The sequence below is a fragment of the Silene latifolia genome, chromosome 10 (assembly GCF_048544455.1).
Source record: "Silene latifolia isolate original U9 population chromosome 10, ASM4854445v1, whole genome shotgun sequence".
Classification (NCBI taxonomy): domain Eukaryota; kingdom Viridiplantae; phylum Streptophyta; class Magnoliopsida; order Caryophyllales; family Caryophyllaceae; genus Silene; species Silene latifolia.
Window position 1 is genome coordinate 76,546,145 of NC_133535.1, and position 18,201 is coordinate 76,564,345.

Here is an 18,201-nt window from a genome sequence, read left to right on the forward strand (position 1 = left end):
TAAAGCTAAGAAGTTAAAATCTAAGGTTATAGCTGAGAAAGCAACAACATTAGATTCTACTATGGCTGAAAAGAAGGAACTAGAGTCCAAAGTTATAGCTAATGAAGCTATAACTTCAGACCTAAAGCTTAATATCAAGCAACTTCAAGCCAAAGTTATAGCTAATGAAGCTATAACTTTAGAACTTAGAAAGGCCAGATAACTTTTGGAAACTAAGGTCACATCTAATGATGCAGTGATCTTAGACCAAAAGAAAGAGATAGATTCCCTTACAAAGCAATTAAAGGAATCTAAGCCCGACATGATTAATGTTAAGAAACAACATTCCGACATTGTATTCATTTTTAACAAACGATTCCAAGACTTTCGTGATAACCTTAAGAAGGATAATGATGTAGATCACACGAAATGTCACGAAGAGATCAAAACCCTAAAGGATGTACTCTTATATGCTAGGAAAGTCCATGATAAATGGGAGGCTAACACAAAAGTCCTAAACTTCCTAACCGAACAATCTGACAATAATATGAAGATGGGGTTAGGACATGAGTGCTAGAGCCGTAGAGATCACGCTAAGTTCAAATCAACACCTTCAGACTTTGATTTTAGAAAAAGGAAGTATGCTGATCTTCCTGAATATCTGATTTGCAATTATTGTGGTCATACGGGTCACATCCAAAATAATTGTGTCAAAAAGGCTCATGATATACGGAAAAATGCCGACCATGCTAAAACTGTTGATACAACTGTCGAGGATGATGAATCCCCCATAGATGAACCTAACGAAGAAAGGAACAATAACTTTCGTTGGTTCTATGACATGGCTTTTGACTACGCCAAGAAACCTAGCACTTCACAAAACCCTTGTCGACCTAAACCTAGTAAACCTGTTCACAAGGAAAATAGTCATGATAAACCTAGAGAAATTCCCAGACCAAGAAAAAAACCTAACCCAAGAGAAAACCCTAAACCGAGAACTCCTCCTAAGCAAAATAACCCCAGGTTTAGAAAATCTATTACTATATAAGTTTGGGTACGAAAGGATTTAGTATATAGAGTAACTAATCATAAGGGACCCAACTTAGCTTGGGTACGTAAAAACTGTATCTAATCCCTTCAGCAGGAAGTAGTGAAAGAAAACAATCAATGGTATCTTGAAAGTGGATGTTCAAGACACATGACCGGAGATAAGAATCTATTTCTTTCACTCAAGCCCTTCAACGGAGGAAAATTGACGTTCGGGGACATTAAAAAGGGAAACGTAATCGGCGTTGGCAAAATTGGAATTTCTATGTCACATGCTATCAGTGATGTCTATCTAGTGGATGGACTTAAGCATAACTTGCTAAGCATATCTCAACTATGCGACAAAGGTAACAAAGTTGTTTTCCATACTGACAGTTGTCGCATTATTATTGAAGGAACTAGCAATGTTATTCTTGAAGGCCACAAGAAAAGGAATGTGTATATGGTAGATTTAAATGTTGTGCCTACTAACTCTTTCTCATGTATGAAAGTTACACTTGATGATCCCTGTTTATGGCATAAACGGTTTGGTCACATTAGCTCACTATAATACCCGCCCTGTTAGGGACCCGTTGACCGACGTTGATCGACCTTTGGGGGCAGGTGATTGTCTTTAGGAATGCGTGCCAGAGATGCCTAGTGTCTTGTTTGAATAGGAGGATGAGTGGTACTTGATATAGTAGAGGTTACTCGATCGAGTAGCTTGGGTACTCGATCGAGTAGGGGCCACTCGATCGAGTAAGCTAGTTACTCGATCGAGTAGCGTCTTTTCAGCGAGGGTTTATAATCGTTTTTTTGTTAGAATCACAAATTATTTCCGCCTCCTTCCTTCAGACCTAGATGTCGCCTCCCTCCTTTCCCTTCACCATAATTCCTTCCATGGGAGCTTTAGAGGATGCTAATGCCTAGAGGATGAGTTGCGTGAGTCGGGTATTGGTCTTAACGCCAATATGCTATGCGTAGGTATGTCATCATCATCATCTTTGTCATTGTTGTTCCTTGTAGGATTGTGATGGTAGTAATAGGCTGTTATGCGATTTGTATAGGGGTTTCTTGCCTGGTTGATGTCATGTGTTTGACCGAGGAGTTGCTGCGGTTGGTTAAAGGTAGGTTCGTCTAATCAGTTTCTATTGGTTGTTTAGGGTGTCAGTTGTTGTTGTTGTTGTTTTTGTTGTTGTTGTTGTTGTTGTTGTTGTCATTATTGTTATGATGCAGCTGTTGTTGTTTGTTCGTTTGTGGTTCTCGAGGTGCATCCTCGGCTGAGTGAAGTCACTTGCGGGAGTAGCTTCACGCCCTAGTTTCGCCCTCCGTGGAACCCGCCACGGGAGGGGATGTGCACATTAATGGGACAGGGTTGTCGGTCGATTTGATGAGAGGGGCTTAGGTGGGAATGGCCGCGGTCTCCCACTGGCAAGGCCGGTCCAGTGGACAGTCGGTGACGGTGATTGGGTGGAGTGGTTTTGACATGTGTGTGTGCTTGTTTGTGTTAGTAGTATGTTGGTAGTTGACGTGGTGTCTTGCCTCAGTTACTGACCTTGTGTGGTTGTTTCATGTTTGTTTCTGTTAAGTCTGCCGTGATCCCTTATGGTGAGCAGTCAGTCTTAGCCGGTGCTGTCTTGGATGGTAGCTGGAGTCTTGGTGGGTTGAGTCTTCACGAGTAATGACAGGAGTAGCTTATGTAGTTTTGACGAGATGTATCTTTTATATTAGTAGTTGGTTTAATCACTTGTAAAATATTTATAAATCTTCTTTTATTGGCCTTTGATGATTACTTTCCTTGGGCAACCGATATGGTAACGGCTCTATATGCTAGGGAAGGTATTGTTAAGGCTCCTTGGTATATGGGGGTGTTACAAAGTGGTATCAGAGCAACGATTTTGTAACCTGTAACAAATGAACCTAATGAATGTAGCGAGTCTAATAAAATGAACCTGGTGTATGTATATTGGGAGCCCCAGCTGATGCTAGATTTTGGGTGAGTAGGCGCCCTCATTTCAAAATCATGGCCCCATTATGCTTAAGCAAGTCACTGGGTGTGGGAATGTTGAGTCGGCAATTGTGTGCCTAATGTGTGTAGTGGTCATACTAGAATTGTTCGTGGTAAATTTTCGGTTGAAGTTAGCATGTGTGTAATGATTATGCTAGAATTGTATATGATGAAGTTCCTAATGGAGCTAATATGTGGGTGATGATAATGAGAAACGTGAAAGCTTGTACACGAATGGAAGTGTGTTTGAAAGGGTAGAAGTGCGAGGTAGTGTATAGAATATGGTGATGGTCGTGGTTGCTTCAAATAGTTGGTAATGGTAGTTCCTATAAGAGTTTATGAGTCTTAGAATAGTAATAATAATGATAGTTAAAGAGTTGTGAATTTATGATGATAATTATCAAAATAATGATGGATGAATGTGATATATGAATGGTTGAAAGCTTTCGCTTGTGACATGATTAATTTGAGTAGACTAATTTTTTTTATGCTGAGACACAGTTGCATTGCTAATAGACTCGGATGATACATGATAATTTAATGTTAAATGAGTGCTTAGAGCAATAAGATTATAAGTTCATTAGTGAAGTTATAGACAAAGGATTAAACATGAAACGATGTGTTAATGGTATGCGTGAATGGTTTAATAGTATGGTAAATTGTTTTGTACAATGGTTGCTATAGAATGGAGTGAAATATATCGTGGTTGGGTAAAACGTTGCGTTACATTTGAATGGTAATAACGTGTTGTGAATGGTTATTGTAACCTGTGACGATTTCCGAATTTGGTTTGGAATCGACACGTGTTGTTGTTTTGCAGGAATCTTAGTAAATCTCGTATTTCCGACCATGTGCCTAACCTTGCTTGACCGGGTAGGAGTGCCTACTAGACCGAGTAGACCTTATTCGATCTAGTTAGGAAGCTATAACGTCGACGAAGTAGGAGTTTCCAACGGAAACTCGACCGAGTAGCTCCTACTCGATCGAGTAGAGGCCACTCGATCGAGTAACCTACTTACTCGATCGAGTAAGGCTACAGTACCGAAAAATTTCACGGGTTCAAAAACCCTTTCTTTTGCTTATTTCCTTATTTTTCCTCTTATTTCCGCAAACCCTAATCACTTTCTCCCTCACAAAACCTTTGATTCTTGTGTGTGTAATACTTCAATTTAGTGAATCAAATTGCAATAGCATGTAAGTGTGACCGAAATTTTTAGTGTTTGATAAATTTAATTGATTTTTGGCCGTCTATTACATGAAAAAGGATAAAAATTGAGTAATGTATGTGGTATGTATCATGTATGGGCCTGATTTTTGTGATTTTCGCCCCAAAATTTGTCTTAAAACTCTGTTTTAAAAGTGCCCCAAACTGAAATTCGTCCCATATAATTGCAGATTTGGGTGGTATATGAATATGTTTTGAAGGTTTCAGTCCTAAAAATAGTAGTGGATAAGTTAACTCATGTTAATTATGTCAAAATTTTCACAGCTGTAGAGACCATCTGAGCTATAAGAATTAGAATTTTTACTTGTAAATTGGGAATTGTTGGTGATAGTGTGTACTTAAATGATTCTTACATGATCAAATATGTGTATTTTGTATGTTTTGGTGCATATGTGTTGGTATAATTAAACTGTATGTTAAAACAGATGTCGACACTAAACTTAGGAACCAGACAGAGTAAGAGGGGTAGGGCTTATGCGCCCAAAATAGGGGAAGGGAGTGGACCGGTAGTTCCAGTTGTACCCGAGTACCCGTCTGTGGTATTTGCAGACTTCACATAACGGGGAAAGTTTGTAGCCTTACAGTCCCGTAAGATGAGACCGACCCGCTGTATTGACACGACCCTCTTGGATGATCTGGGTATTGAGACTGACGTCTGACACATCTTTGAGACCTTGGGGCTCACCGGACTTTATCGCCTACGAAAGCATTCGTGTGCCTTTCTGACCCTCGAGTTCATGAGCTCGTTTGAGTACGAGCCGGTAGAACAAACTGTGCAGTTCCGCCTCATGAACACCAGCTTTGTCTTGACCATGGACCTGTTTGCTTCCCACCTTGGCTTGGCTAAGCCTGTCGACGGAGCCCTTCGTGACATACCGTCTGATTGTGGGGTTTGTCGCCTTATGCCTTGTATCACCGAGAAATCAGCTCCCACTTCTAGTAACACGTTGATCAATGATGTGCAACGTATTACTTTAAGGATCTTTCTTCGAGCTGTGTCGTGTCTTCTCTACGAGAGGTCTGATATGAGTAAGTTAAACTCGCATGAGTTGATGCTTCTGATGGCATACCTTAACCCTGAGCGGACTGAGAGAGTGACCTTCAGTGCTCCCACCATGGTGTGTGCCTGCCTTGCTTTAATGGCCTCCTCTAGCACTAGGATTCTGAGTTGTGGTGCCGTTGCCACACGTTTAGATGAGAAGCTAACTTCTTTTGAGGCTTCCTCGGAGTACATCCTTTTGGCCACCCCGGTACCTACCATGGACAGAGCTTATTTCCTCGACCTGAAATGGTTGAGAACTTTGGAAGACGGTAGTTTAACATGGAGGGTGTGGGGCATGAGTTGGATGAAGATACCCGATCCAGAGCATCTCCCACCGACGGAACCTTTACCCGCGACAGTGGTAGCTGCCGATTCTGATGAGGAGGAGGATGAGGGTACACGTCATGCGAGGCAGACGTACTTCATCGACCCGGAGATCCTCGGAGTCATGCCTGAGCCGAGGAAGGGGGAGAATGTGAGAGCTGAAGAGGATCGACCCAGGCTAGGGAGAGGGCCACGTCGAGTGAGAGAGAGGGTGGCTGAGTCACAGCCACAGCCGACAGCACCACCACAGCACCCGTTTCCTTGTTACCCTTACCTTGATACCCTGGAGGCACATGAGAGCTACCTGGAAGAGAGAGTGTCCTCTACCTTGACGCTCCGGAACATGCATGAGATGGCGTATACTCAGGGCATTGGGACCTCGGGACCGCATCCAGTTTGGTGGAGGGGAATTGGGGATTACAGCGGAGTTTTCCACTCCTACACGGTGGATACGTTCACATGGGGAGCACCTCAGTCATACCCCTACGGCGGCTTAACCCCTTGGTACGTGAAACCAGATGCTGGAACCGGTGGTGATGCGGGTCTGGGTGCATCAGGAGCAGGCACCTCGGGTGGTGGTGGAGATGAGGATTATGTCATGGATAAGCAGCAGCAGCAGCAGGAGTGATACTCCGTTTCTTTTATCATGTTCGTAGTTGTGTTCGATGTTAGTTTGTTTTGGTTGGTAGTTTCTCTTTTTGTACTTGTCGTATTTTGTTTGTATTGGTGGCCATAAGGCCGTACTTGCTTTTTTTAGACTTGTTCTACGGGATTTGTGGTCGGATATTCATCCCGACTCGCAGTTAGGTGATCATCTATCTTGTGTCCCGTTGATATGGAGGTATTTTGACCTGTGGCCACTCGACCGAGTGCCTCTCACTCGATCGAGTAGCTGCAGGTGTGGCAGTTAGGGGGTGTTCTAATCTCAGGCTACTCGACCGAGTAGCTAAGACACTCGATCGAGTGTCCAACCCACTCGATCGAGTACCACTGTTACATGCACTATTCGAAAATTTAATTGTTTGAATGCTTTTATTTTTGAATATTTTGATATCTATTATGGTTATTGAAGGTGAGTAAGATGTTTAGGTCGACTTAATAGTCATGCTTGGATGCGTGATTGACTTAGAAATGATGTTTTGTAAAAAATATTAGTTCGTTCTTTATGCATTAATTTTACATCCTCAACGTCTACAAGAGAGTCTCACTTATTTATTACCAAAAAGAATTGTTAGTTACTTCATGGACTTTCCATAGTAAGGTCTGCATGTGCTTCATGGCTATTTATAATCATTCTTATAAAGTAACAGGTGTATATAAGTTAATGTTAGTCGTGATTAGTGAGTAATGTCGGTAAGTGCAAGATGTGTCAGGTTAAGTGAGTAAGTTGTTTGATGGTGAACTTCGGGGACGAAGATCCTTTTTAGAGCGGAAGAGTAATGTCGCAAAAGAAAAGCCGAAATTATCAAAATTTTTACCGTATGTTTGTAATGTTTTACCGTATGTTTGTAATGTTTTATAATGTCCCTGTTACATTTCAAGTACGAGGTTATAATCGTTTTAATCGTTTTGATGAGTAAATGGTATGTCTAAGTAAAACATGAGTAATTTACAATGAGAAGATGTTCATAAAGAGAAAGGGATGTCAAGAACAGTAGCGGAGTTGTCATCGGTAGTTTGCGTTATGCGGCTATGAATCATACTTTGTTGTGAATCTATAATAGGATCGTTGTGTGACATGTTTTGTGTTGATAGTTGTTGGCCAGTATCGTGGTTGTGTTAATGCGTGTCAGAAGATTTCGACGCAGTAGTATAGTCGTTAGTTGAATTGGTCGTGTTGGTGTTGTTGTGAGTTTGGTAATTCAAGTAGTGGTTTGCAGAAGCTTGAGTATGTGGTGTGTGTTTGACAGTTGATGATGATGACATAGTGAGATAATGCCTCTAGAGAGTAGTGGACCTGCGTCGGGAGAACGGTGCTATCGACCTTGGGTTTCTTGTCGTGTAGTTTGAGGGAGGATGAGTCGAACTTCGGGGACAAAGTTCTTTTTAAGGGGGGAAGACTGTAATACCCGCCCTGTTAGGGACCCGTTGACCGACCTTTGGGGGCAGGCGATGGTCTTTAGGAATGTGTGCCAGAGATGCCTAGTGTCTTATTTGAATAGGAGGATGAGTGGTACTCGATAGAGTAGAGGCTACTCGATTGAGTAGCTTGGGTACTCGATCGAGTAGGGGCCACTCGATCGAGTAAGCTAGTTACTCGATCGAGTAGCGTCTTCTCAGCAAGGGTTTATAATCATGTTTTGTTTGAATCACAAATCATTTCCGCCTCCTTCCTTCAGACCTAGATGTCGCCTCCCTCCTTTCCCTTCACCATAATTCCTTCCATGGGAGCTTTAGAAGATGCTAATGCCTTGAGGATGAGTTGCTTGAGTCGGGTATCAATCTTAACGCCAATATGATATGCGTAGGTATGTCATTATCATCATCTTTGTCATTGTTGTTCCTTGTAGGATTGTGATGGTAGTAATAGGCTGTTATGCGATTTGTATAGGGGTTTCTTGCCTGTTTGATGTCATGTGTTTGACCGAGGAGTTGCTGCGGTTGGTTAAAGGTAGGTTCGCCTACTCAGTTTCTGTTGGTTGTTTAGGGTGTCGGTTGTTGTTGTTGTTGTTGTTGTTGTTGTTATTATTGTTGTTGTTATTATTGTTGTTGTTGTTGTTGTTGTTGTTGTTGTTGTTGTTGTTGTTGTTGTTGTTGTTGTTGTTGTTGTTGTTGTTGTTGTTGTTGTTGTTGTTGTTGTTGTTGTTGTTGTTGTTGTTGTTGTTGTTGTTGTTGTTGTTGTTGTTGTTGTTGTTGTTGTTGTTGTTGTTGTTGTTGTTGTTGTTGTTGTTGTTGTTGTTGTTGTTGTTGTTGTTGTTGTTGTTGTTGTTGTTGTTGTTGTTGTTGTTGTTGTTGTTGTTGTTGTTGTTGTTGTTGTTGTTGTTGTTGTTGTTGTTGTTGTTGTTGTTGTTGTTGTTGTTGTTGTTGTCGTTGTTGTCGTTGTTGTTGTGATGCAGCTGTTGTTGTTTGATCGTCTGTGGTTCTCGAGGTGCGTCCTCGACTGAGTGGAGTCACTTGCTGATGCGAACCAAATTAGTGACTCAGAATTGATTGACGAGCTGGACGAGTTGATTGTGAACAGTCACGGTGATAGTCTGATTATGGCTCGTGGTTTTCAGCCTTTAAGCTTCAATTATCCTTCCTTTGCGAATTTGCTAAGTATGGACTAAGGGAGCTGATTTGTGGCACGTTTACCAAGGAGAGGACGGTCCAAGCTTTACTTTTATTTTGCATTTTCAGATTATGTTTTACAAATAAAATGTTAGCTTAAATGGTGGTTTGTCTAAGTTCAATGAACTAGGAGTTTAATGATTGTAATTAAGTGAAGAGTGAATGAGCAACTCTTCACTTTGCTAGCTCTTGCACGGCTCATTTGGAGGGCTATATAATGCCTTCATTTGCTTGAATAAAATCATCTAAGAGATTTCAGAAAACTTGTGTTTACAAAATCTTGCTATTATGGGTGAATTGGAGGAAATAGAAGAGCATAAAATGTCTCGATTTTTGCGTGGATTGAATTATAACATTGCTAGTTCTGTTGAGTTATATCCCTATTCTGATTTTGATACTCTTGTTGGTTTTTGTCTGAAAGTAGAGTCACAAGGGAAGCCTAAATATGGGGGAGGGTCGAGTTCAGAATCGAGTGAGCCAAAATCATGGTCTAAACCCGAGTCTAAATTTGTTAGTACTCCAATAACCCAGGCCATGTCTAACACCTCGACTGGCAGCCCTAAAAACACCGCTGGTCAGTCCTCTAAAACCCCGGGAAAAGAGGCTAGTTTGGCTAAGGTTCGATGCTTTAAGTGTCAAGGATTCGGTCATTATCAAAGTGCGTGTCCTAATCAACGAGTTGTGACCTTAAGAGAAGCCTTAGAGTGTCGGGATGAATTGTTGGCCGAGGAGGAACAAATGAATGAGTTTCTGATTCTTAATGATAATGAGGAAGGGGAAGAAGAAGTAGAGGGTTATGAGGTACCTAATGTCAATACCAATTTGGTTTTGCGAACTTTGAAAGTTGATTCTAAATCAATTGAGTCGGGACAGCGAAACCAACTGTTTCATACTAATTGTAAGGTGAATGATAGGTGGGTGAGTCTAATTATCGATGGAGGGAGTTGTACTAACGTTGCCTCTACTGAAATGGTGTCTAAATTGGGTCTTAAGACCACAAAACATCCCCATCCTTATGAGTTGCATTGGCTTGATAATGGTAGTAGTGTTAAGGTCACGAAACAGGCCCGTGTGAACTTAACTATGGGTTCCTATGTTGATGAGATTTTGTGTGACGTTATACCCATGGATGCTTGTCATATCTTGTTGGGTCGACTTTGGCAATTTGATCGGGATGTATTGCATCGGGGAAGGTGTAATGAGTATGAATTGAGGTATAAGGGGAAACGAATTGTGCTCAAGCCTCTATCACGTCAAAACAGCCGTGTTGCTGCTACTAACACGGTTCCCAGGGCTTAGGATTGCTCTAGGGACTGTGAATCTTGGGAAGATTATTTTTTTGAAGAGTTTAGAGACCGTTTTAGCATCATCGGTAGGGGTAGCAATCGCCTCTACCCATTTTGAAACATAGTCAACGGCCACAAGAATATATTTGTTTCCCTTAGATGTCACAAACGGTCCTTGGTAGTCGATACCCCAAACATCGAAGATTTCCACCTCCAATATTCCTCGTTGTGGTATCTCATTCCTGCAAGAAATATTTCTCGTTCTTTGACAAGCATCACAATGGAGAATGAATTCCCTAGCATCTTGGAACATGGTAGGCGAAAAGAAGTCCGATTGAAGGATTTTAGCAATAGTCCTTCGTGCTCCATGGTGTCCACCATAAGGTGATGAATGACATCCTTCCAAAACACCGTGAACCTCCCATTGTGGTATGCACCTCCGGTAAAGTCCATCACTACACTCTTTGTAAAGATTGGGGTCATCCCAAAAGTATCTCTTTACCTCGAACACGAATCTCTTCCTTTGGTTGTAGCTCAAATTCGGAGGAATAGCCCCTCCAACAATATAATTGGCATAATCGACTAACCATGGGGTAGTATGCTTCTCAAGTTGTGAATGACTGGCCATCAAAATATCATCGGGGAAAGAGTCATTGATCGGTGTCTCTCCTTCTTCATCATGAAATCGTATTCTCGATGAGTGATCCGATTCCACATTCTCGGCCCCCTTCTTATCCCTTATTTCTAAGTTAAATTCTTGGAGTATCAAAATCCATCTCAACAATATTGGTTTTGCCTCCTTTATCAAGAGATGTCGAAGAGCACGGTGATCAGAGAAAACAATCACTTTTGATCCAAGCAAATAGGAACGGAATTTGTCTAAGACATAGACAATGGCAAAGAGTTCTTTCTCGATAGTATCATAATTAACTTGGGAGGAGTCAAGAGTCTTGCATATATAATAGATAGCATGCAAAGCCCTTCCTACCCGTTGGCCAAGAACCGCTCCAACGGCGTAGTTACTCGCATCGCACATGATCTCAAATGGTAATTCCCAATTTGGTGGTTGGATTATCGGTGCCGAGATTAGTGTTTCCTTAATTATATTAAAGGCTTCAACACACTCATTAGTGAAGTGGAATTGGGCATCTTTAAGTAAGAGTTGAGTGAGGGGTTTCGCGATTTTTGAGAAATCTTTTATAAAGCGGCGATAGAAACCCGAGTGACCGAGAAAACTTCTCACCCCTCTAACATTTACGGGAGGTGGGAGTTTCTCTATCACCTCAACCTTAGCTTTATCGACCTCGATGCCCTTTTCCGAGATTAAATGACCCAAAATAATACCCTCATTGACCATAAAGTGACACTTTTCCCAATTCAAAACGAGACTAACATCTTCACATTTTTGCAATACAAGAGAATGGTTATGCAAGCAAGAGTCAAAGTCTTTCCCAACGCTAAAGTCATCCATAAAAACTTCTATTATGGTTTCTAGATAGTCGGAGAAGACACTCATCATGCATCATTGGAAAGTAGCGGGGGTATTACATACGCCAAAAGGCATCCTCCTATATGCAAAAGTACCATAAGGGCATGTCAAGATGGTCTTATGTTGGTCATCCGGGTGTATTGGGATTTGGAAGAATCCCGAATACCCGTCAAGGTAGCAAAATAATTTGTTAGAGGCTAACCTCTCAAGCATTTGGTCAATGAATGGTAGGGGGAAATGATCATTTCTTGTTGCGGAACTCAATTTTCGATAGTCAATACACAAACGCCTACCGGTTATCTTCCTTGTGGGTATTAGCTCATTCTTATCTTTTGTTATCACCGTGGTACCTCCTTTCTTAGGTACCACTTGAACGGGGCTAACCCACAAGGAATCCGATATAGGATATATGATTCTCGCATCAAGTAATTTCATAACCTCCGCTTTTACAACTTCTTGCATGTGGGGGTTTAATATCCTTTGAGATTGGATGGTAGATCTATGGTCTTCTTCTAGATGTATTCTATGCATGCAAAAGTTGGGACTTATCCCCTTAAGATCATCTAGACTATAACCTATAGCCTTTTCATGTTGTTTCAAACATCAACCAAACTTTGCAATTGGTTCTCATCAAGTTTGTCATTAACAATCACGGGTTTAGTTTTAGATTCATCAAGGTAAGCATATTTCAAATTTGGGGGAAGGGGTTTTAGAGTTGGAACTTGTACCTCACTTTATTCCATTGAATATTCATTAAGGACTTGCTCCATTTCTATTAGACATTTCATTCTCATGGCATATTCAACTTGTTCTTCAAGCTCACTAATCTCATCATACTCAAATTCCATAACAGATTCATCTAGCTCCTCGGCTTTTATTATATCATCTTCGGTTGATTGTTCTTCTTCTATAGATTGATATGCCTCCATAAGAATGTCATGTATTAATACGGATTGCTCGTAAGTAAGTTCTTTGTTGGCCAGAGCAGCCTCAAGAAGATCTACTTCCAATTCCCAACGCATATTTTTGGCCTCGCTTGCTTCTAAGGCTTCCAATGCTTGCATGTGGTCTTTGAAGAAAGGTATACTCAAGTGGTCTTCAACAAAACAATCTATAATATCCATCTTGCAAAATGCACTGAGAGAAAAAGATTAGAAGTACCTTGAGGAGTTTTACTTCCCCAAGGTAAAGAAAGACACAACTAAAAACAATTAAGAAAAATCAAATCAAGTTAACACCGTCCTCGGCAACGGCGCCATTTTTGGTTCGTTGGTTTTGTTACTCGTCGTCAATAGTTACCTTGACCAAAACAATATTTATAACATCACAAACTACTCTACTCTTAGTAAAGAAATAAGTAAAGGTCGGATCCTAAGGACGGGTATTGATGTAGGATTTTCAATTACAATTGGTTGTGTCTAAGGGTGTCACAATTTGGGTTGAGATAGGAGATCAACTAAACTAATCAACAATGTAAATAAAGTAATGAAAACAAGAAAGATGATTAAAATGACATGTAAACAATTGATTAAAAGCACTAGGGTGTCATGGGTTCATTGGGGATTCATGGGATTTGACCATACAAACATGTTCTCTACTAAATGCAAGCACTTATTGTTGTGATGGGATCGAGTTAGTGTATATCTTATAATCCCTAAGAAGGTTTGGGTCCCGGAGCCGAATCGATTAGATTGTACAACACCTACAAGTCGACTTAATTCTTCCTATCCAACTATATGCATGGTCTAATGAGACTTGAGTTGGTTTATGTCTTACAAGTCTCATTGAAAAGGTAAGTGATGGTGTAACACCCCCATTTATTTAGGAGCCTTTAGCAAGACATTCCCAATAAATAGGACTGTTACCATCTCGGTTGCCCGAGGTAAATGATACAAATTAAAACAAACCAAAGTACTTTAATAACTTTAATTAAATTTAAACCTTAACATTACAATATATGATACGTGCCTAATATATAGTCTTTTTCGCCTATTTCAGCACGTATTTCTATGCATTTCTATACTGTTTTTATGGTATTTTGCCCCGAATTGGCTACTTTGGTGTATTTTGTCCTTTTTGTAGGAATGATCGTGGAAGTAGTAGAACCATACCCCTTTTTGTCCTTTTTGCATGCATTTAGAGGAGACAGGATTGTCCCAGAGTAAGATACTGCACTTAGAAGCCTCGTGGCACGCACTACGAGGCACTTGGGTGAAGATGTGAGCTGAAATGAAGACATAGTCACTCGATCGAGGAGTTTACCAGTCGATCGAGTGGTTCCTACACCCCCTGATGCTCGATCGAGAGGTTTCCCGATCGATCGAGTAAGCTTTTTCCAGATCAAGTCCTCCATCGAGTAACCTGATGGTCGATCGAGTAATGTTTGCTGAGAAGTTGGTCGATCGAGTGTATTAATGCACTCGATCGAGTGGTTTCGTCCTAATGGGCTTTAAACTCAGTCCGTGTGTTTAATTATTTCGCTAAACATTGTTTGTTTTGCTATTTAACCTAGGATTTACTAGGTTATTCGCATCTCTTTTTTTTACTATCTTTCACACGATCAAACCTTCTACTGTACCTTGCTACGTTATTTTGCCTTCTCCACTGTTACTTTTATTTTCGGATTATTATTGCTCGGATTCGATGTTCTTTACGCCGGATTTGCTCGGTTGTAATCCTTCCTTTCTCTTTATTAATAATAATCATTTGTTGCTTTAATTTCTTGTTTATGTTATCATTCTCCTTTGCCCTAATTTCCTTTATTGCATTTTATTGTTTATTCATTATGTTTTCTGCTGGGAATTTGTCTGCTGTTAGTTTAATTACGAGCATGAGTAGCTAAACCCCTTCATGTTGGGATTAGGGAATCTGCGGTAGGAAAATGACGATGTAGTGAATGAATTAGATGAACTGATTAAGAGACTCTGTCACTATAGCAATTTAACTGTAATTCCCGACCTAGTTGAGTGCACGCTTCTATGTCACCCATTAAACTGGCTAAAATTAATCCTGGATCAAAAGATTGGACTAAATAGGCCTGCTATAAACAGTAGACTACCCTAATGAGGACGAAAGTTAAGTTAGTGGTATTTTAGGATTGAAAGTGAACCGAAAGGACCTTTTAACATCCGTCTCACATTAGTTCGTCTGAGTCATTTACAGCTGAGTTATTGGACTACCGTAGTGAACCGAATTCCCGACATGTCCCTCTCTTCTTGATAGTTTAATCATATTTTATTGCTTTGTTTACTCTTTGCCTTATTTCTCTTCCCTTCAGATTTCGTAGTTTAGAACCAATTTCAAACAACCTCCAATTGTTACCGTAGGATTAGAAATAGACAGCTATAGTTACGTTACCTCCCTGTGGATTCGATACTCGACTGCCTCTGCTATATTTTAGTTGAGACCGTTAGGTTTTATCTTTGATACGGTTGCGATATCCGTGTCAAATTTTGGCGCCGTTGCCGGGGAGGCAATTGTTCAAATTATTAGTTGCTTTATTTTTAGTCCTCTTCAGTCTAAGGGACACCCGTTCCTTGGACTATTCTTATTTTCTGTTGTAGTTTCTTCTTATGCGCAGGTCGCAAGGTGGTCCACTACTACCATTCGATCCTGAGATTGAAAGATCTCTGCACGTAAAGAGGAGATTGTTTCAAGATCAACAGTTAGAGGAAGAGTCTAGTTCTCGTTCCAATTTTTACGAGAACGAACTGTTCGAGGACAATCCACCGTCTTCTCCAGTTTCTAATTCATCAGTTGAAACCGTTATTTTTCCAGACTTTCCCGAAATGGCCGAAGAAGCGACCATTGCCAGTCATTCTGAACCCACAGCTGAGGATCTTTACAAAGGGTTCGAGCTACCAGGGGAAGCTCGGAAATTCGAGCCGAAACCTTCTTACCTCAATATAGTCGAGAAGAATCAGTTCGGTGGCGCTGCAAACGAGGATGCAGCGAAACACATGGAGACTTTTATTGATTACTGCTGCTCCATACCCCCACCTGCTGGCGTGACACCGATCGATAAAAGAAACCTTGTTCATCTTCTCACTCCGCGATGCTGCGAGGGAGTGGTATAGGGATTTGGACCGAACTGCTCACGCCATAACTGATTGGAATTCATTGGCTTTAGCGTTCTATAAGAAGTACTTTTCTGCATCAAGGACTATTGCCATTAGAGCTCAGATAACGAGCTTCAAACAAGGGCCTGACGAGAACTTTCACGAGGCATGGACTCGATTTAAGAAGCTAGTGCGAACCATACCGCACCATGGTTTCGAAAAGTGGAGTCTATGCAATCATTTCTATAATGGATTGTATGACGATCGAGAGCCATTTTGGATGCTACGACCAATGGCCGGTTTCTTTGAAAACTTGGGAGCAACCAAGGGGTGGAAGATCTTAGATGATTTGGCCATCCATAAGGTCAATATGGGAACTCGAGAGGAAATCAAAGAAGAGCTGCTGAGTCCTCTTCTGTCGCTGCACTTGAAGCCCTCACTGCAAGGTTTGACAAGTATGAGCTAGGAGGAGTTTCCAAGGGGGCATGTACCAGGTTAATCTTTGTGATGACGGTCCTTTCGTGCTGTAGAAGATGCGGAGGAGAGGGACATGTCTCAGATCATTGTCCCAGTCCTTTTGATCAATGCGCTGCCTTTCAACATTACAGGCAGAACAACAGCTACTACGAGCCGAATGTCCACCCCAATTTGAGGTGGAGCAATCAGAACGTGCTCAACCCCACGGCTCCTCCGAACCAGCAGCAGCAACCGTATATTCCTCCACACAAGAATCAACAGGGCTATCAGAAGCCTCCTTCCTTCAACCCTCCTAACCAAGGTGCATCATCTTCTAGTGGGGTGAGTGAATTGGGTGAGCTTAAGACCATGATGCAAGCCATATCGAAGCAATTGCAGCTGAATGATCAACAAAATCAACAGCAAATCGCGTCACATAAGGTACTTGAGACTCAAGTTTCCCAACTTGCTGCAAATCAATCCTCGAGAAAGCCGGGTCAATTACCGACTCAAAATGAGAAGAATCCCCACGAGACGGTAAACCTGATAGAATTGAGAAGAAGTCTTTCTTATGAGGGACCAGAAGTGAAGAAATCAGACCCTAGGGACGCCATAACTGATGATGAACAGTGCTCTGCCAAGAAAAAAGGGCTCACGACAAAGGAATTACTCGATCGACTGAAGATTGGTGTTCGATCGAGTGGAAAAGGTGAAGAAAGCCCTCGATCGAGTAGTCTTTCTGCTCGATCGAGTGAACAGGAAGCTGAGGTTGATCGATCGAGTGACGATGTTACTCGATCGACCGATTTTGATGAGGAAACTGCTCGATCGAGGGAGCATATTGGTCGATCGAGTGATATTGATGACGGGAAGCTTATCCGATAGCCTGCTAGTGCTTGTTTAAGCGAGAAATCACCGGAAAGACCTCGTTCTAGAGGTAAGAGGCGTCCAAAGGATACCGAACTTGCACCAGAAGACACTTTGGAAGCGAGAAACAAGGGGCTCGAGATACCAATCACGGTTCCCTTCCCGAGGCGGCTGCAGAATACCAAAGTTAATCAACAGTTTGGCAAATTTGTTGAACTTTTGAAGAACTTGGAAGTCTCCGTGCCGTTCACTGAATTGCTGACTAAGGTACCCTCTTATTTAAAGTTTATGAAAGAAATTTTAGCACGTAAGAGGACTACTAATGACAGTGAGACCGTAGCTTTAACTGAGGTGGGGTCAGCCCTATTTCAAAATAAGTTACCCCCTAAGCAATCAGACTCGGGTAGTTTTTCGATTCCTTGTCACATCGGTATGCAGTTGATTGATAATGCGTTATGCGATTTAGGCGCTAGCGTAAGTGTCTTACCTTTGTCTCTGGCTAAGAGACTTGGTTTGACAAAGCTAAGTTGCACCAACATGATCCCGGATGGCCGACCGTAGTCTATCACGGCCATTAGGTATTGTAGAAGACGTGCTGTTCGGATAGGGAAGTTCTTTATTCCCGTCGATTTTGTTGTCTTAGATATCCCCGAAGATGCACACACCCCTATTATTTTAGGGAGACCATTTCTATCCACCGCCCGTGCGGTAATAGACGTCGATGGGAAGACTTTGACCTTTCGGGTAGGGGATGAGGAGCCGATTTTTCATCGATCTAAGTTCCGGAGAGCTCCCATGCAAGCCCAGCCTTGCAATGCTCTCTCTTCTATTGTTCCTATTATTGACGCTCCAAATGAAAATTTGGAGAATATTCTTGTTATTGTTAACCCTCCGCCTCAGGGGTTGAGAGCAAAAAGGAGGAAAGTTCGTCTGTTTTCCTTCTGCAGTGCAGGATGAAAGCAAGGATGGGGCTGTCAAGGGACGTTGTGCAACTGTTATCAATCAAACTGGAGCTAAGGATGCCAAAGAAGACGACAGAGGAGCGAGAACGAAGAAAGTTAGAACCTACGTGGATTGGAACTACATTCCTCCTACTGTTGCAAATAGTGACTCAAGCTCATGGAAACTGAAGAGGTCGGTCAGTATTGCTGAGGTGACGTCCTCCAGTCAG